General features: G+C 36.3%; 1 long non-coding RNA gene across 1 annotated transcript; it reads left to right on the forward strand.

Moving 5' to 3' along the window:
- LOC137573769 (uncharacterized) lies at positions 1 to 11,037 on the forward strand. Its single transcript, XR_011031923.1, has 5 exons — positions 1 to 123; positions 183 to 418; positions 482 to 596; positions 10,122 to 10,430; positions 10,543 to 11,037. It is a non-coding gene; the product is annotated as an uncharacterized lncRNA (long non-coding RNA).
- The last annotated feature ends 10,373 nt before the right edge of the window (positions 11,038 to 21,410 follow it).

Here is a 21,410-nt window from a genome sequence, read left to right on the forward strand (position 1 = left end):
AGCACAATATTTTAATTGCGAATTGGAATTGAAAATAATGGCACCGACGCAGAGTAAAGTGTGGAAATATTATAACAAAATAAATAGTAAAGAAGTGAAATGAAAGAGTTTGCGTCCCTTAAGGTTAAAAATTCAGCCTTTATTGATAACAAACATAAATATTTTAAGTGAATTATTTTTAGACACCGATCACACGTTTTGATGATAAACGTATTGAAGATACTGAAAATGAAGAGGAGATGGTTGCAGCAACGGCAACAGCGCAATATCCAAAGCCTGTGCAAAAGCAAATAAAAACCAAAAACAACATTTGCAATTGTAAATATCTTTGCATTAGGGGGCTCTAAGCACGATGAAATAACGAAGATGATAATGGAATTTATGGTCACTGATAATTATCCATTTTCTATTGTTGAAGGTAATAATGAATTGAATATCGTGACAAATATTGTAAATTCAGTTATACTAAATTTAATTTTAGGATCAGGAGTTTAAAAAAAATGATGAAAAAGATTTTTCCCCTCTATATAGTTCCTGCACGCAACACCATTAAATCGGAAATGGTTAAAATGTATGACATACAAGGGGAACTTCAGGTATGCGAATCACCGATATGGATGAATTTTGGATATGTTGTAGAATACCCCGTCATTTGAAGCTGTGTGAAATATTTCGGCGCACTATTTTATATTTTCCTGAAAAATCGCGTTTACAATTTTAGCTTCGGAGACTTATAGGTAAAACGCCGAGTAGTCTTCAAGCGGCACGGCGGTGTAAGTGGTAGAGTTCCTGCCTAAAAGTCAAGAAATCCTGGTTCAACCCCCGCCCGGAACTAGTTAGTTTTGTTTTTTCATTTTTTTTTTTTCGCATTTTTAAAAATTATTTAGGCAGGTTAAAAATACAAGAAAGCGGATGCAAAACCTCTGAAGGCGTATAAAAGAAAATCGTGGAATTTCATCAAGAGTAGACTGCATTAAGGTCGAATTCCTTGTACAGTTACATTTGTCATCCATAATATTAAAAGAAATGCTCAAGTATGTATGGTTCGCTTCGAAGTTGACCGATAACAGAGTGTTTTTTCAAAATTGTTTTTCGGTTTGTTTTTTTTTTTTTTTTAAATAAAATTTTTTTTAAATTAAACACTTCCTTCACTCACGGTATAAAAAAATATAATTTTTATTTAAAGTCACTTTACAATTACAACTTAATGATAACTGAAAGATTCTGACTGAGTGAATTCCGCGGAGCTAAAGCGAAGTTTTACCGGATGGTTTCGACTAAGGCTTAAGACTGATTTTCTATGATTTGATTATGTTGGATGAAGGCTTGGATAATTGACGTCGTCGCAGGCGGCGGCGTTGGCTGAGTCCAATAGTCCACTAAGAGCGTGGGACCATTCTTTGTTTACACAAGTGTTCAGGACCATTCTTTGTTTATTGCCGAAATTTGTGGGGTGATTCTGGGTATCAGGTTTGTTGTTTATCCTAACGATCGGACTGTTGCTGGGGATAGGCGATCATGCGACAAATTGGCATCTGACGATTGAGTGGGGTGACTTGTTGTTTATCCTAGCTATCGGACTGTTATTTGAGACAGGCGATCATGCGACAAATGGGCATGTGACGACTGGGTGGGGTTGACCAATGGGAATTGCTTGTGATGATGAAATAGGATCGGCCAATGGGCAAGTGTTGACGGACTTGGGTTTTATGGTATAAGTACTTGACTCCTTGTTATGATAGAAGTGCTTAACTCCTCCCCCTTTAAGTGCGGACGTCCTCGGTCGCAACAACATATTGAACTGGCGCGATTGAGACTTCCATTGGTGGACCATGGTTGCCTGTTTCGTGGCTGCAGAATTTTTTGATGATGTAATATGTTATCACTGCGGCTGCCAGAAGGGTTAGAATAATCCAGCTTGACGAAGACATAATCAAGTTGTTTCTTTGGATTCTCTCCAGATTATTAGTATTATTGATGTGTAGTTCCTTGATCATTTCCAGAGATAACCTTTCACCTCTTTGCTGCTTATCTGATAGTAATTGCAACAGCGGCGGTTGAACCTCGACTTCAAAGCGTGTCTTCACAATATACCAGGAGTCTTCTATGACGATTGTCGCGTTTTCCGCTTGAATTATGAAGGTGCCTTCTAGGGTAATGTTTTCTCCATTGATGTTGATGTCTCCTTGGAATTGGTTCAGCAGCAAGGTACCGGGCATTATTTCCGAATGGGATTTTACGTGCTGGTTGTTGATGACCTTACATTGTGGATTCCTTCTTTGCAAGTAGGCTCCTACACATTTACTGTTTTCTAAATTAGTCAGATCTTCCAGTTTACAGATTGTCTTACCATTATGAATATTACATTTATTCTTATTGATTAACCCGAAGTATTTCTTGTTACATTTCATGATATTCTCATAGTCTATTTCTTCTATAAATTTTTGATATTTAATTGGTATTGCAAGGATTTGTTTACAAATTTCATTAATTACTCTGGGTAGGCTAACAATATAAAGGAGTGATTTACCGTCTGAGGCTATGCTGACCTCGGCAAACTCTATTAGTTCTTCAATGTTTACAAATGTTAGACTCTCTTCTTTAATTGTGTCAATAAAATCTATTTCATCAGAGGACAGTATTAATGAGTTTACGGTATTGGCCTTAGCCCAATCAATTGCGTAAATAATATTTGTTATTTCTTCTCTTAAAAGACTCAATTTAAATTTGGTTATTTCGATTTCTTCTGTCTTATTATTATATTCGGGTTTACCTCTAATTAATATGGTATTAGTTATCTTAATTAAATCGTTTATCTTATTTTCTATTAGATTATTAATAATGACCTGCCGATTATTGTTTTCCAATTGTTCATTGATCTTATCTACCACAATCTTATGATCCTCGTGATCAGGTGTGCCCGCTAACCATTTCCAAGCCGTGCCAAGTATATCAAGCGATCTTTTGTTTCTGAATTTCATCGGCTGAAGCCTCCTTAATTCATTCTGTATCCGAGTTATCTCATAGGCCAAAAAAAGGTTGATACGGACTAAGGTTTGATGAATTCTTAACGACTTCTTTTAGAACGGATATGGCCATTTGATATTTTTCTAATTCGATGACGTGAATGATTTTAAACGTTCCGTTCTGGCGCGCGGCTAACCCGGTTTCCAACATGACCACTCTTGACTTAGTATAGTCTAATATGGTTGTGTGACCCCAGCAAAGTGGTAACATGAGCAATCTGTCGGAAGAGGATGTTTATCAATACTTCAAGTGGTTTTTATGAACTATCCTTCCTGACCTGGTTTTAATCTTGGTATTAAGATCTTCGGCTACTATTTCTTTTTTATATCTAGACGTTAGTTTCGAGCCTAGCCGTTTATTAATCCTAACGTAGATGATTTCACCTGGATCGTAGATTTTGACGGGTTTTTTTGTTTTATTATGGTAATCTAGGTCCTTATTTTGCTTCTTTAAAATGGTTTCTGCAATCTTTTCCCTTTCAAGTGCTAATTTTTCTGGATTATGGATTAAATTTGTTACAAAAAATGCTTCTATTGGCTTTTTGTTGGTGGTACTATGGATGGTTTTATTGTATTCGTCAACGGCTTTGAATATTAAATCCTCAAATTCCATTTCGGGGTGCTCTAGCTTCAAGCATCTCATTATTTCTGTATATGTTGAATGAAATCTTTCTACTTGGCCGTTGCTAGACGAAGTATATGGTGGAGTAGTGTGGACTTGTATACCTAACTGATTATTCAAAAGAAATTTTATTGATGCAGAATTTAAAGCCTTTTCGTTATCCATCACCACGGTTTTTGTCATACCGAAGGCTATTAACAACTCACGTAAGGGTACTTTAAGATGTTCTGCTGCTTTTGAGTTTACGAGTTTAACTTGCGCGTATTTAGAAAATTTGTCTATTGCGGTTAAAATAATCTTATTTTGGGTGGAAAATATATAAATCTATATGAATAATTTCACCTGGATATTTCGGAATAGGGGTTGGTTGTATTTCTTGGTTCGGAGGGTGTCTTTGGTATTTAGAGAGTTTGCACGTTTGGCAAGAGTTTACTATTGCTTCTATCTTTTTCTTCATACCGGGGAAAAAATATTCAGATAAAATTTGTTTTTTATTTTCAACGGAATTTCTATGTGCTCTGAGGTGTTCTTTTATTATGATATCTTGTTGTTGGATCTGATCATGGACATCTATAGTTTGAATATGCGTGAACCTTGCCTTGTAATTCCTAAAATGCTCTGGAAATATTTCTTGGATTTTTCCCATGATACTTTCAGAAGTAAAAATACCATTAACTATTCTAGGATCCATTTTTTCTTTCAAGATGGTTACAAGATCTTCTTCGGAATAATTGCTTCTCACTATTGTATGTCTATGATATGTAGGGAACGGTATTTCAAAGGTAGTGGATTCGTTATCACCAGTGAGGATAAACAATTGGTTTTTAAAGACATTGATGGGAACTTCCATTGCTGGAATGAGTTCATGACCTGAGCTTTCATCACTATGGGCTGTAGCTGACGTACTGCTAGCATTTATGCTGGTAGGGTTTCTAGAGAGTGCGTCTGCTACCACATTTGAGCTACCCGGCTTATATTTCAACTCGTAGTTATATTCCTCCAGGTAACTTTTCCATTTCTTCAGCTTTGTGTTGTTATTTTTCGGGCTGAGAGCATAAGTGAGAGTCTGGTGGTCAGTGTAAATGATCACTTTGGATTTGCCGTATACATACATCCTTAACTTATCCAATGCCCATACTATTGCTAGCATTTCTCTTTCATTTGTAGCATAATTTTCTTCGGCCTTGGATAACGCACGGGAAAGGAATGTAATGGGTCTACCGTTCTGTTCTAGAGAAGCTCCTAATGCAAAGTTTGAAGCATCAGTGGTTAGATGGAACTCTTGTTTAAAATCAGGGTATGCTAACATCACATCTTGTGATACTAATGCATTTTTTACTTTCTCAAAGGCATCGAGTTCGGCTTCACCGAATCGGACTTCAATCTTGCTTGAGACATTCTTTTTAGCTCTGCCATGTTCTCCTCTCAATAACGCCGTCAAGGGTCTAGCTAACTTAGCAAAATCTTTGATAAATCTTCTGTAATAACTAGCTAATCCCAGGAAGGACCTTAGTTGTTTTAGGTTCTTTGGTATGGGGAACTTTTTAATGGCTTGAATTTTCTCTGGATTGGTTTTAACTCCTTCCCTTGAGATAACTACGCCTAGGAAGTCAACACTGTGTCTTAGGAATTTGCATTTATCTACTTGGACCTTCATATTTGCTTTGGACAAGGTAGAAAATACTAGAGCTAGATGTCGGAAATGCTCTTCCTCAGATTTACTGAATATTATTATATCATCAATGTAGACATAGCAAATTTTTCCGATGAGGTCTCTCAAGATGTCATCGAGAGCTCTTTGGAATATTGATGGGGAATTTTTTAGACCAAAGGGGAGTCTTGTAAACTCGTATTTCCCTCCATTTACAGAAAATGCTGTTTTTTCAATATCAGATTCCTTAAGGGAAATCTGATGAAATCCGCTCTTTAGATCAAGAACAGAGAAATACTTATTGTTGCCCAACTGCGCAACCATTTCTCCGATTTCAGGGATAGGATACTTATCCGAAACTGTAACTGCATTGAGCTTTCTGTAATCAATGACCATCCTATATTTCTTATTCCCAAGGCTATCGCTCTTTTTAGGGACTATCCATACAGGGGAATTATAGGGCGACCGTGAGGGTCGTATTATACCATCTCGTAGTAATTCTTGTAGCTGGTCTTCTACTACTTCTTTGAGAGAAGCTGGGTACGGATAATGTTTGGTGTAGACTGGAGTGTCTGTTGTCGTTCGGATTTCTCCTTGGACATTAGTAGCATAAGTCAACTTCTTATTTGGGTCTGCGAAAAGCGATTCGTACTCCTCTTGGAGTGCCTTTAACCCTAGTTTCTGCTGATTGGTGAGCTCCTCTGATTCGATCGTATGGACCTGATGAGCTCGCATCTGCTTTACTTTAACAACGTGAGAGTTGTTGACAAATAATAGATCTTTCCCTATATCAATAATGGCGTTTAATTCTCTTAGTGTGTCATTACCTAGAATCCCATGGAACGGATTCAAATTAGGTAATAAGAAGAAAGTTATAGGTTTGTTGGGCTCGTTAAATAAACCCAAATGGATATGGCTGGTGATTAGAATGCTACCACTTACGGTGTTCGCGTAAAACTTGTGTTCATTTGTTTTGACGTTTTTGGCTATTTCTGGTTGGACATAGTTTTTGTTGGAGCCGGTGTCTATTAAGAAATTGTATGCGGTTCCGTCTTTGTCCCGGACAACAAAGTACGGCAAAGAGGAACACTTTAACCTAAAAAATTAACGGTGTCCTCAATTTGTGGCTGTTGAGATTCCTGTGATTGTGATTTGGTTTCCTCTTTATTCTGCGGGACTAACTCTGAGTTGTCACCTTGTGAGGTAAAATATTCCTCCTGCTGTTGATATTCACGAACCTCAGAATATGGGACTAATTCGTAAAGGTCTTCTTGGCCTTGGTAAGCAGACTGATAATCGGACATATCGGAGTAATGCTCTTCTTGAGGCGGTATGGTGATATATTGTTCACCTGACATACCGGTTTCGATATGGAATTGCCTCTGAACTTTATTGGGAAAATTTCCGGTGGACTGGTTGACTCTTTTGAGAGCAAATTGTTGTGGTGAATTAGCGTTTGGCTTGTTCATGTAGTCAACTTTTTTTGTTAGAATAGAGCCGTCGACATCCATAGGAGTTGGTGCCGGCTGAGGCTTCGGAGCAAATGGCCTCGGTGGTGCATTGAAAAACATGGGGTTTTTCGTTTGAGGAAATTTATTTTGGGGAATGAACACGTTTTGCATTGGTTTTTGATTATAAAAGTTGTTGTTATTATAAGGTTTTGGTGGAATTGCCGGTATGTATGATTGTTGAGGTTGCAAGTAATTTTTTGCATAATGCGGGGGGTTTTGGTCCTACTGGTGGACGAGTGTCACGATGGCTGATATTGTTCCTAGCCCTTTTATTGTCCAACATCTCGCACAGTTGCAATGCATGCCTCAGATCTCTGGGTTGAGCTAAGCTCATTCTGTCTGATAGATCTCCGTTAAGACCTCTTATGAAGGTATCTAGAGCCCTATCTCTGACCTGTTTTGCCATGGCTTCCATAGTCTCGGGAGTGTAACCCAGTGTTTCGATTTGGTCTAGTATTAAAGACATCTGTTGGTAAACGGCGAAGTAAAATTGATGAATGGATGCGCCTTTCTGGGTCATGGTGAATAGCTGATATTCTAGAGTGCTTAAATCTCGTTTGTCTGAGTACTCAGATAACAGACACTGAGAGATTGCACCCCAATGTAAAGCAGTGCGATATACTTTCAACAGTGTATTCGCATGGCCTGTAATTTTGCCTCGAATGGTTACCAGAATTGCAAAGTATTTGGGTGTTCCCTGAATGGGGGCGTACAATTCCATCAAACGTGTGGCGGAAGCAAACCATGTTGAGAATTCTTCACGACTACCTGAGAATTTGTCAAGATTTTTTACGATATCTGGCACTTTGTCTAATTCATGCCAGTTATCCTGGACGCTAGCTGTCTGGTCCCTAAAGGGAATATGTCCTGGCTGGGAAAAATTTAATTGTTTCACTATTTCCTGTAGCTGAGATGACAAAATTGTTTGGATAGCTACATCTAATCCTTGTATCGACAGTGCCTCTATTCTATTTACGGCTGCTGCACCTGAGGTGGATGCTGTCGGAGCATCGGAAGCTGCTGCCTGACTACCACCCTGCTGGAGGACTGCTGCTTTAACCCAGTTGTCATTAGTCATTTTGGAAAAAATATTTCGAACCAGGTTTCTTTCAAGGAAATAAGTGTTACGATATCGCGAATATTATGACGTCACGAACGATATAATGCCGCGAAAATTGGATTTCAGTTTATATTGACAAAGGTATAGCGGTATGTCCGCTAATCTTGGTGGAAATGGTTTTTGGTACTTAAATACTTAGTTTGTGGTATTATGCAAAATTTTCAATATTAGATGATTATTCTTTTTTTTTTCAAAATTATTTCTTAAATCTTAATTTGTGGTATTATGCAAAATTTTTCAATATTAAATGATTATTCTCTTTTTTTTCAAAATTATTTCTTAAATCTTAATTTGTGGTATTATACAAAATTTTTCAATATTAAATGATTATTCTCTTTTTTTACAAAAAAATTTTTTTTTAAATTTTGAATTATTTCTTTCCCCTTTTTTTTTGGGATTACTTATTACTAGTTTCTTTTTCAATTTTTGATTCTTTTTTCTTGAGTGAGAAAAAATTTAATTAAGGATTTTATAAATATTTTAGCTTGTGTTTTTCTTTTTTTCTTTTTAAATTTAAACTTTTGGTTTTGGTTCACAAATTTTTTCTCACTGTGTTTACACAAATTCTTTTTTCTTTTCTTGATTTTCTTTCACTTAAAATTATTTTGCTTAACTTACATTATTAATAACATCTTCGGTGCTTGTACTGATCGGCTTGTAGGAGGGCTCGCTTTTCCAACGTTGAAGGTACTAACGCTCCTGGGCAAACACGTTTGGGTTATCAGTTTTCCTCTGAACGGATCTTGGAGGAAATTGCAGCGATAAATTTGACCCTGTCTGATTCTTAGTGTAGTTCAATATAGTGTTTTTATTTCGTTGACACTTTAAGGCATTTAACGCGTTTTCTCGGTCACGACCACTGATATCTTTCACTAACACTCGATCAAGTTTTATTTAGCAGGGTCCCTGCTCGGGCGCCAATTAAACACTTCCTTCACTCACGGTATAAAAAAATATAATTTTTATTTAAAGTCACTTTACAATTACAACTTAATGATAACTGAAAGATTCTGACTGAGTGAATTCCGCGGAGCTAAAGCGAAGTTTTACCGGATGGTTTCGACTAAGGCTTAAGACTGATTTTCTATGATTTGATTATGTTGGATGAAGGCTTGGATAATTGACGTCGTCGCAGGCGGCGGCGTTGGCTGAGTCCAATAGTCCACTAAGAGCGTGGGACCATTCTTTGTTTACACAAGTGTTCAGGACCATTCTTTGTTTATTGCCGAAATTTGTGGGGTGATTCTGGGTATCAGGTTTGTTGTTTATCCTAACGATCGGACTGTTGCTGGGGATAGGCGATCATGCGACAAATTGGCATCTGACGATTGAGTGGGGTGACTTGTTGTTTATCCTAGCTATCGGACTGTTATTTGAGACAGGCGATCATGCGACAAATGGGCATGTGACGACTGGGTGGGGTTGACCAATGGGAATTGCTTGTGATGATGAAATAGGATCGGCCAATGGGCATGTGTTGACGGACTTGGGTTTTATGGTATAAGTACTTGACTCCTTGTTATGATAGAAGTGCTTAACTTATGGATTTTTGCACAAAATCATTTTTTTTTCTATTTTTTTTTTTTTTATTAATTATTTTTATTTTTTTTTTATATTTAATTTTTTTTTTTTTTACATTTAATTTTTGTAAAGGCATAATAAATGAATCCATTGAAAAATCATTATTATTATCCTATTCTGCTATTAGAAAAAAAAAATTATTTAAATGTAAAAAAAAGAATGAAAAACCAAAACTAACTAGTTCCGGGCATGGGTTGAACCAGGATTTCTTGACTTTTAGGCAGGAACTCTACCACTTACACCGCCGTGCCGCTTGAAGATTACTCGGCGTTTTACCTATAAGTCTCCGAAGCTAAAATTTTAAACGCGATTTTTCAGGAAAATATAAAATAGTGCGCCGAAATATTTCACACAGCTTCAAATGACGGGGTATTCTACAACTTATCCAAAATTCATCCAAATAGGTGATTCGCATACCTGAAGTTCCCCTTGTTAGAGATTGCCAAGTTTAAAAAAATGGTGGGTCAAATGTCAGGATTGTCATTAACCACAGACATATGCACTGACAAAAATTTGACCAGTGTGATTGGAATTACTATTAATGGCTTTTTTGAAAATAAGCAAATCAGTAAAAATAAGCAAATCACAGTTGGAGTTTTCAAATTACCAGAAGCCCACCGCAAATCACATCTCTAATGTGTTCATGACATGCAGAGGATCAAGTAACAGCAGTGATGACGGATAATGGTGCGAATATAGTAAAATCCATTCATGAAAGCTTTGGAAGATCACGCCACATTCCTTGCTTCGCGCACACTTTGAACTTAGTGTGTGTGAACGCACTGGAGCTTCAAAAAGCAGTGGAAGTGATTGCCAAGTGCCGGAATATAGTACTTTGGTTCAAACGCAGTACAAGATCTAAGGAGAATTTGCTAAAGCTCCAACAATCTGCTGGCGTCCAGAGGGAAAAGCACTAAAGGTAATTTTAGATGTCAAAACCAGATGGAATTCCACATTGTATATGCTGGATCGCTTCGTAAAGTTAATACACTACATTAGACAAGTCGTATTAATTTTTTCGGAATTTCCAGAAATGATCTCAACAAAGGAAAGACCCGAAAAAGTTGAAATAATTTCGTTGCTTAAACCAGTAGAGGCTATGACCACTCAAATTAGTGGTGAGAAATATGCTACATGGAGCCTGGTCATACCGATGATTCATTGTGGACGCCAACAAATAATAATGATCTGTAACACAACCACTGGAAATAAGTTAAAAAAACTTTACTGGCTCAATTTGATCGACGGTTTGGAGCAGTCATTTTTGTTGGCTGCATCAACTTTGCTGGATCCCCGCTTCAAGAGAATCTATTTTCAAGATGCTCTTGCCTTGGCTTCAGTAATGAAAAATATACGGAAAGAAATGGCGACTATGGCCCAAGCAAATGAAAGCCAAGACAGCGTTAGTGATGGATCAGGTGGTGGTGCAGTAGAATTTGACTTATGGGCCCACCACAAAACAGATTAACTACGGAACATCTGTCTAAACTTCTGTTCCTAAGCTCTGTTTTGAATAAATAAAAATTACTAACAAAAATGTTGTCAATATATGTAAAGATGTATATTAATGGAAAATTTACTGTTTTCTTTACTATTTTTCTATAAAATATGTTATATATGTATGTTATATACAATTAAAAAAATCATAAAAAAGCAATACCATTAAAATAATCGTTAAATTAATCGATTATTTTAATTTTTTTTTGATTAATCGCTATTAATAATCGCAAGCGAAAAAATAATCATATGATACAATAATCGATTAGCTATTTTTTTTGCCATGAAAAGATTTTCCCCTATGGGTGAATGGTATAATTATTATTATTATTATTTTAATTTGCCTTCTCCAACAATTACAACTTCCATTGAACCAAATACCAGCGAATCAGACGACTGAATGGAAGATCTTGACTCTTAGTTAAGTTTCTTCCTTTTGTCTCTCTTTCCGCATACATATAACTTCTTTTCCCCTTCCTATATTAATGACCCTTAAAATATACGGATGGAAGATGAATGGATATGTAAATAATTATCACCAACTCATTTTACTTATCAAAGACACGGACTCAGATATTATATGTATTCAAGAGTCTCACATTCCACACAATAAAAGCAATGTTATAGTTTCAAGACATACAATGGCTGTTTTAAAAATCTTCACTCTATAAGAACAAACAAACAAGTAGTTGGCTTCTTAATCAAACGTCACATTCCACATACATATATGCCACTGGCTTTTAACGTTTTAGGAGATGCACTTCAACTAAATCTAAACACAAAAATTACCATAATTAACACCTACATACCACCAAAATAAGACTTTAAAGTAAATGACCTAATTCTCCCAATATCCAATTTTAACACTCCTTTATTGCTATGCGGGGACTTTAATTCACGTAATGCACTATGGAGATCCTCAACAACCAATTCCCGAAGAAAAAGGATCGAAAAGCTCATCGAAAGAACTGACCTTGTTCTGCTTAACGACGGCTCAGCTATGAACTTCTCAACACATAAATCCTTTACTTGTGTTGATCTTACAACAGTCTCATCGTCAATCGTCCACAGATGCCACTGGAAAATCGACAATTGCTTACATGGAAGCGATCACTTCCCGAAAACCACTACCATAATTACACAATTTAAAACCGAGAAAGTCACACATATTCCCAAATATAAAACAGACATTGCTAACTGGACGAAATTTCAAAAAGAGCTATCAACTAATATAAAAGACTTTAGATATTGCAACATTCACCAAAGTGTTTCCAAATTAACCAAAGCGATTCACGCAGCAGCAAATATAGCCATACCACAAACCAAAGGAATACCACCGAAAAAGAACGTAGCTTGGTGGAGTATGGCACTAAACAAACTCCGCGAGAATTGACAATCCCAATGGAAATTATTTAGACGCAACATGAGTATACACAACCTTGTTGCCTACAAAAAAGCAAAAGCTCTATTTAAAAGAGAAGCTAAACAAGCAAAAATAGCATCACTCTCCGATTTTACATCTCGTTAAACGCCAGCAGCGTCCCCAAAAAGAATTTGGACAGATATTAAAACTTTAACCGAAGTACTCAAAACGCCACTCAAATGTTTAAAAGTCAATCAAACTCTACTAACAGCCTTAAAGGACATCGCTGAGGCATTAGGAGAAAAATGGCCCAACTACTCAAAAGATCAAAACTTTTCGTCGGAGTATATTTTCAATGAGGCCGCACTTCTTGCCATTAACTACCCAGACAATGGTGCACCTCCAGCAAAACATCTTGAAGCCGATATAACTGTTTTTGAATTTGAAGCAGCACTAACATAGACCAAAGGCAAACACCAGGTTTTGATCGTATATCATATGTCAAAAACCTGACAACTGATACAAAACATAAGCTAGTTCGACTCTACAACCAAATTTTAAATAAAGGAAAATACTATTATGAGTAAGACATAGTTTGACATCGTCAGCATACATAAGCACGCGCGAATGAACAATGACTGATGGAAGATCGTTAATAAATAGTGTGAAGAGCAGAGGGCCAAGATGACTACCTTGAGGTACACCAGAAGTCACAGGAATGGAAGCGGAAAAAGAAGACTTAAAAAGTACCTTCTGTTTTCTATTTGTTAAATATTCTCGAACCCAAGAAAGGAAAAGCGGTGGAAACCCAATGTCGCTCAGCTTAGAAAGTAATAGGGTATGATTAACGGAATCAAAGGCTTTGCTAAAGTCAGTATATATTACATCAGTTTGCTTACCATTTTTGAACCCCTTGATAATTATTGATGTAAATTCTAAAAGGTTAGTGGTTGTAGATCTACGTTTCACAAACCCATGTTGGGATGGCGAAATATTAGAGCTGCAAAAATGTTGCAATTGAGAAGTTATAATTTTCTCAAAAGCTTTCGGAATAGCGGACAATTTTGAGATACCCCTACAGTTAGAGGTTTCGGACTTTTTGCCATTTTTATGCAGAGGAATGATATACGACTCCTTCCAAATATGTGGAAAAGAGGAAGATTCGGTTTCCATAATGCGTTTGCACAGAACCTGAGTACACATCCAGGAAGACCATCTGGCCCCGGGGAATAATTAGGTTTAACTAGTTTAAGTTCGCTAAGAAGAGGACTTTCATGAATCACTGGATTGAAAATGCAATTAGCTTTTTCTAAATGATAAGGATACGGACTTGCTCGATATTCCGTTGAGGAATAGATTGTTTTGAAAAAATTCGCAAACATATCGGCAATTGCCTGATCATTGCTCGCTTTTTTATTTTGAAAAGACAAAAAAGATGGGTGCACAGAGGTCTTACGTTTAGAATTAACAAAATTTTTTAGGGTCTGAAGAAAACTGAAGCTTACACCGCTGAAGATAATTCTTATAGCAATGTGTATTAAGCATCATGAATTTTGAACGAGCGACTGTATACAGAGCATAATCTGATGAACGACGTGTTTTTTGAAACTTCTTATAATATCGTGTCTTCACATTTTTCAAATTGGATAACTTACGAGAGAACCAGGGAGGTTTGTTATGCCGCTCCAGCCTACCGAGAGGCCCACAAATATCAAAGAGTGAATTCAGAGTATCATAGAAAAAACGAACAGCTGAGTTCATATCTCTACAATTGTACAGATAAGACCAATCGGTAGTAGCAATGTTTTCATTAAGGCTGGCAAAGTCAGTCTTACGAAAGCACCTAGTTAGAGGTAACTCATTTGAACCAAGTAATGGTGAAAGCAAGGGCAAATCAATTTTTAAATTTAATGTAGGATGAAATTTGTCTTCTGGAAGAACAAATGGTTCGATCCTAGAAACCTCACAATAAGAAGAGTCCAATACAAAAATAAGATCTAACGATTTTCCATTAGAATTTAAGACAGGATTGACTTGGGATAAAGATAAGCCTAGAAGGCCATCAATAAAGTCATGTGACAAAGAGGGCAGCAATGTGGTAGATTCATCTTGTTAGTGACCATGTTAAAGCGGGTGAATTAAAATCACCTACAACTATGAGCAAGTCTTGACTGGAATCTAAAGAGGAGACAAACTGAATTGCCTCTAAATGATTTAAATATACCACCATGTCTGACAATGGTGGAATATAGGAAAAAGTAATGAAAGCATTAAAGGATTTAAAATTTACTTTAACACCGACAAACTCAATCTCCTGGGTACTAGAAAATTGAATCATTTCGGATGATATAGCAGCATCAACAGCTATCAGAACGCCACCACCTAAGCGAGAAATCCGGTCACGTCTGAATATAGAAAAGTTTGTGAAAAAAACCGATGCATCAGCAATATCAGGTTTTAGCCACGTCTCTGGAAAAGCTAGAATGTTATGTTTAAAAGAAAGACTATCTACATAGAGATTAGAAACTTTAGATTTCAGTCCTCTAACGTTCTGGTAACCCAGGTTAAGGGACGAAGCTAGTTTTTTGACACACCAGCAGATGCTGATGTGGTAGGAATAGTGTTAGTTGTTGTTGTTGGCAGGCGAATCGGTTTCCAATTTTTCTTTTTTACAGAATATGCCTTAACTATTATATGTTTTGGCCAAAAATCTTCTCGACATATAGTGTCGAAGATATTGGCAGAAACACTAATTTTAAAGGACGAGATGTCCCGAGAATAAGAAAATTTAAACTTCTCCACCGCAATATTCGAGACGTTAACTTTCTTCCGAATATAGGCTATTACATCATCAGATGTGACAACAGGGTCTAGCCTAGAAACAAATATATGTTTCTTTGGTGGTATGCCAACGAGAGGCCTCGGTCCCGAAGCGTCAGCCGCAGCAGTAACGTTGGACAAGTCACCCTCTGCAGCCGTCAACTTGTTTACGATGCCCTCGATACTTTTAGAACTATCGGCAATATCCAGTGGAATGGGTAATTGCCCGGACACATCGGACACTACAATAAGCATCGTTTTTAAGAGATCATTCCCAGGTGATACCGGTAATTCCTTACTAATAGCATTCACAACCGGGCTCTTAAACGAAATCAATTGCTGTACATTAGGAGTGGAGGGTGCATGAGACCGGTCGGGGACGATAAGAGACGCTGGCGTATCTACAGATACAGAAACACCCCAAGGACTGGTCCGTTTACGTTTCGGAGACTCATTCATAAGCGATAAACTTCTGAACTGAGTCTCCACCGCAGCAAACTCCGCTTGGAGTTTATTAAAACCTGCCCTTAAAGTGTCAAAACTATCTCTAGTCCGCCTCATGAAAGAGCGCATCTCATTCTCGACCTCCCGGCAAGCATCACATCCATATTTTAAGCCACCACCTTTAGCAATAGACTCCTTGATTCTGTCTGTGTAACCTGCACACTTAACGTGAACCGCATTGTCACACAACCAACAAAGAATATAATCATGGGAGTCGACCGCATTAGTGGCAACTATGCAATTATTTTTTGAGCAGACAACCATTTCATCAAAAAGTTTAATTTAATTAAAAAAGGAAATACAAAAAATAAAAAATTAAAATTCTAAAGGTAAAAAATCTGTGTATAAGAATATACTGACCAGTTCTGACACAAGGGTTAATGTGCAGACTAAGCCTTCACAACTAAAGTGTAATAAGTCCGCTGTTGTGTCTTTCAAGATGTGATATTTTGTGTTTGTAAAAAGAAAGACACAAGCAGGTCTTTTCAGTTTCAGTATGGTTTATTGAATGATTCTTAATTCTATTACAATTGTTCTCTATAGCTAAAACCGCGTAGCTGCTCTTATGTATAAACATATTTATGTATAAATGTATGAATGTATAAATGTATAAATGTATAAATGTATAAATGTATAAATGTATAAATGTATAAATGTATAAATGTATAAATGTATAAATGTATAAATGTATAAATGTATAAATGTATAAATGTATAAATGTATAAATGCATAAATGTATAAATGTATAATGTTTACATAAGAGCATGTATGTATATATGTCGCCGCAGTGAGAGAGTGAGGATGTATCATATTGCATATTGGGCCTGAGTGGCCGCGCGTGTTATATTTGCCGACGCAGCAATTGTCCAGCACCATGCACTCATGGGTGGTTATGTTGCTTAAGAGGCCAATGTACTTGAATGTTGCGCACATAAATATTGTTACTAATTGATACAATATATTTGTATACATTGCAATATTGTTATTCTAGAACATGCTACATCCCCCCTCTTTAGAAAAATAACGGAATTATATGAAGTTATTTTCTAATGGGAATTTTTTTATGTATTATTGGTAAACAAATTTTTTTTTTTTTTTCAGTTTCAATTTGAATGTTTGATTTTCTGTTTGATGATATATATTTTGTATATGTGTATAGTGTCATTAAATGCAGATAAACATTTTGTTTTGTTTTATTATTATTTAGTATTATTATTTTGTTCATATATATTAATTGATAAACATTTTTAACCTATCTTTATGCACTAATTGTTTCTTATTCTTTGTATCCTTAATATAAAATGTTATCCCTATCTCTTATTTCTTCTATAATGTATGGGCCTAAATACTTAGGTTCTAACTTATGACCCGTATCATTACGTAATAAAACTTCACCTCCTATTTCTAATTCGATATCTTTTAGCTTTCTATCATATATTTCCTTATTCTTTGCCTTATGCTGTTCTAACATAATTCTGGCTCTTTTATAAGCCTGTTCTAATCTAAATTTTGATTCCTTAGCATAATCTTCTATGTTATATAGTGGATTTATATTATCAACACTATTAAAATGTTTGGGTAAGTTCGCAGTTTTACTAAATACCAACTCATATGGACAATAATTATGTGCCATAGAGGGAGTTGTATTAAAACAATATGCGAAGTACCGTATCCATACATCCCAGTCAGTTTTGTCAACTGAAATGTATGATCGTAAATATTCATTAAGTGTTCGGTGGCTTCGCTCCACAGTGCCTACAGTTTGGTGATGATGTGCAGTTGAAGTTATCTTTTTAATTTGCAAGTTTTTTCATAAATCTTCAATTATTGAATTTCTATATTCTGTTCCCATGTCCGAAATGAACGTCTTCATTGGACCGTACTGCAGAATGAAATCTTCAAAGATAGCTTTCGCTACTGTTTTTGCACTTTTGTCTTTTATTGGTATTATTACAAGGTATTTAGTTAGATCGCAGATTAAGGTTACTGCGTATTCATTTCCTTGTTCTGATTTTGGGAGTGGACCGATCGTATCCACAATTACCCTGTCGAAAGCCAGTTGCGGCGTTTCAGTTATGATTAATGGAGTTTTTGTGTGCTTTGTTATTTTTGATTGTTGACACTTATTACATTTTTTTATATATTGAGATATATCTCGTGTCATATTCCTCCAATAGTAATGCCTTTTTATTTTGGCCATAGTTCTTAATATTCCAGTATGACCTCCTTGTATGGGGTCATCGTGGAACGTAAACAGTATTGCTTCTTTTTCTTTATCTTTATTTGATAATAGGGTCACCGGCTTGAGTAGCGCTACTCTTAATGATTGTAAAATTTTATTGCCCGTATTTTTAAAAGATTCTTTTGAGATAGTTTCAAAGATCTTTTCGCTCGGTGCCACTTTGACTTGACTTATGTTGAGTATACCGGCTTCCTTTTCGAGCCTTTGAAAAAATTGACCTAAGTCGAGAATTCCATTGGTATACATATCGCAAATGTCAATTCTTGCTATAACTTTCTTGCCATGTTTGAACGTGGTTAAAGAATCGGTTATTCGCAAGGTCACTACTTTTTGTACTTCGTCGTTTACAATGACTTCGTATACGTTGGGCTTAGAAGCATCTAGAGTTTGCTTTTGCAAATCTTCTTTTTCTTTTTCGTTTCCTGCGCAGGAATTTAACTGTTTACTTTGGTTTCAGGTAGTGACTTTCAGAACTTTATTATCGGCTTGTATGTTTTTTAAGTCTGTGATTGTTATTCTTGATAGGGCATCTGCTACATAATTATCTTTACCCTTTAGATACTCTACTGTGAAGTCATATTCCTCTAATTCAAGTCTCATTCGCGTTAGTTTCGAACTTGGATTTATCATTGAAAATAGATAAGTAAGTGCTCTGTGATCAGTTTTGACGGTGAAATGTCTACCATAAATGTATGGTCTGAAATGTGTTATTGCCCAATGATTGCTGCTAATTCTTGTTCTGTTGTACTCTTGTTGCTCTCACCTTTTGTAAAGGCTCTTGATGCGTATGCAACTGGTAGCTGGAGTCCTTCTTTATTTTGTGTTAAGGCTGCTCCACATGCGTACTTAGTCGCATCAGTGATTATGCAAAATTCTTTGCTGAAATCTGGGTATTGCAATAGAGTTGGGTTCATTAATGCCGATTTTAGATGTTCAAAAGCATTTTGACAGTGAGCTGTCCATTCAAATTTTACATCTTTTTTACATAATCTTGTTATGTGACGAGAATAGTCGGCAAAATTCTTTATGAATCTTCTGTAATAATTGCAAAATGCAATGAATCTTCTAGCGCTGTCCGCATCATGTGGGACTGGATAATTTTGAATGACATCATACTTTGTGTCATCAGGCAAGATTCCTTTATCTGTGCATTTATGTCCCAAAAAGGTGACTTCATGCATAAAGAATGAAAATTTTTCTGGATGTAACTTTAGGTTGTGTTGCCTACAATTCTCAAAAACATCTGTTAGATTATTGAGCATATGTTTTTCGGAACAACCTATGACTATTAAGTCATCCATGTAAAGGAAAGCTTGCGAAGGTTCAAGGCCAGTGAATGCTATAGTCATCATTCTCTGGAACGAATTTGGCGCTATTTTTAAACCGAATGGTAATCGCGTGAAGCGATATGAGCCATTGCATGTGGAAAAGGATATTATGTCTCGTGACTTTTCTTCGAATTCAATTTGATGAAAACCTGACATTAGGTCGAGGCATGAAAAATACTTTGCCCTACCTAGTTGATCTAAAATGTCATCAATTCTAGGTAACCGAAATTTATCGGACAACAATTTTTTATTAATTTGACGATATTCAATGTCTGTGAAACTGTGGGGGAAAATTTTTTGATAACGTAATTAGTACTGCGTTTTCACGCTGTTCTTTATTTGTTTCTATTATTTCGTAGCCGGAAAGCGGTTCATATTTCAAACTTGATATGTTTACTATTTGGTCTATGTTTGTAGTGTTTAGCAATCGTATGACTGCGTTTTGGGGGTTAGTTATGGTATTTGCTAAATAAATACCATTATGAATTTCCCGATTTGGGATCAATACACTGTCTTCTTGTGAACTTATTTCGATTTTTCGGACAACTTGGGATCTTGCTGGCAATACTATTGAATTGTTACCAGAACTGTACGATATTGGTACATATATTGGATATTTTAGGTTGTTTGGTCTAATTATTAACCAGTCTTCGGACGGATTGAAATCTAATTGACAGTTGTATTTCCTTATGAAATCGATTCCTAGTATTCCATCACATGGAATAGCGAATTGGTTATTTACGACGTGAAAGTCGTGTGGGATTATATATTTTGAAAATTGGATTTTAACAGAAGTAAACCCTATGGATTTAGTTACTTCTTGACTGATTCCCTGTATGTTTATAATTTTATTGGTTTGAATATTTTGAAGATTATCGGAATTTCCTTTTACAATAGATACTTCCGCTCCTGTGTCTATTAAGAATACTAACTTTTTCCCCGTTGCCACATTCGTGAAGGTAACAAACGTATTTTGATTTAGACTGATGGCGTGAATCTTATTACTCTTTACTGCTGAGTATCTAAAGGTGCCTGGGAGTTTACCGAAGCATTCTGTGCTACCATAACATTATTATTGGTATAACCGTTTTGTCGGTTATTTCCCCGGTTACCTCTATTATTCTTGTTGTAACCTCTGTTGTTATTATTCCTGTTTTGCTGGGAATTTTGGCCGTTATTGTTATTATTATAGTTATTATAATAACCACGATCATTGCCTCTACCGCGATAATTATATTTGATATTATAATTACCACGGTTTCTTTGAGCATAATAGATGGCCTTATTTTGGAAGCTATCTGTGGATCCCGACTCTACTGAAAGAGTGGTAAATCTAGTGATTGCTTCTTTAGCGGATTGAAAGTGTCCTGATTCCATTAATAATTGGACTCTTGGACTTTTGGTGTGACCTACCATGGCATTTACTGCCACTTTGGTAGTATATTTTACTGCTTCCTCACTTGGAAGACCATCGGACATATATGCGCTTTTAAGGGCGTCAGTCAACTCAGTAATTTTGTTTGTGTATGAAACTCAGTTATTGGGATTTCTCTGCAGATTTTTAATTTTTGCAGTTAAAAGGTCTACTGAGTCACCCTTGAAGATTGTTGATAGTGTTTGTATTACTTCATCAATCGTTTGTTCTGAGCTTAGGCTGCTAGCCGCTTGACCTTTTAATTTTGATTTTATTAGTTGGATGGCTACCGCTTCGTGCGGTTCTTTTATGGTGTCAAGAACGCGAAGCGCTCCGATGAAACCTGGTAGATTTTTAACATCACCATCGAAGTATGGTATCAGCTTGGTGGCTGTATTTATGAATTCTACCCTCGTTTGTGTCATTGTGCTCTCTTTTGGAATGGCTGGTTTTTTATGACTTATTATTGATCAGAGCTCACTGATCAGAGTTCACTGATAGTTCCTCTTGACCTATTTCTTCATCAGGCATTGGGTTTGTTACTTCTTCCAGCGATATTGAACTTTCCAAATCAATTGTTTGTTTATATTCAATATTGTATCTTTTCAATACGGACTTTGCCTTTTGTTTGCATTCATCATAGAATGCATCTGCGTCTGTTTTTCGTCCCGCACTTAGTTTACTGTAGTGTTCTTTTAACACTGCTCTGATTTTTTTTAAACTCTCTATTA

The sequence above is a fragment of the Drosophila tropicalis genome, unplaced genomic scaffold (assembly GCF_018151085.1).
Source record: "Drosophila tropicalis isolate 14030-0801.00 unplaced genomic scaffold, ASM1815108v1 contig_1002, whole genome shotgun sequence".
Taxonomy (NCBI): domain Eukaryota; kingdom Metazoa; phylum Arthropoda; class Insecta; order Diptera; family Drosophilidae; genus Drosophila; species Drosophila tropicalis.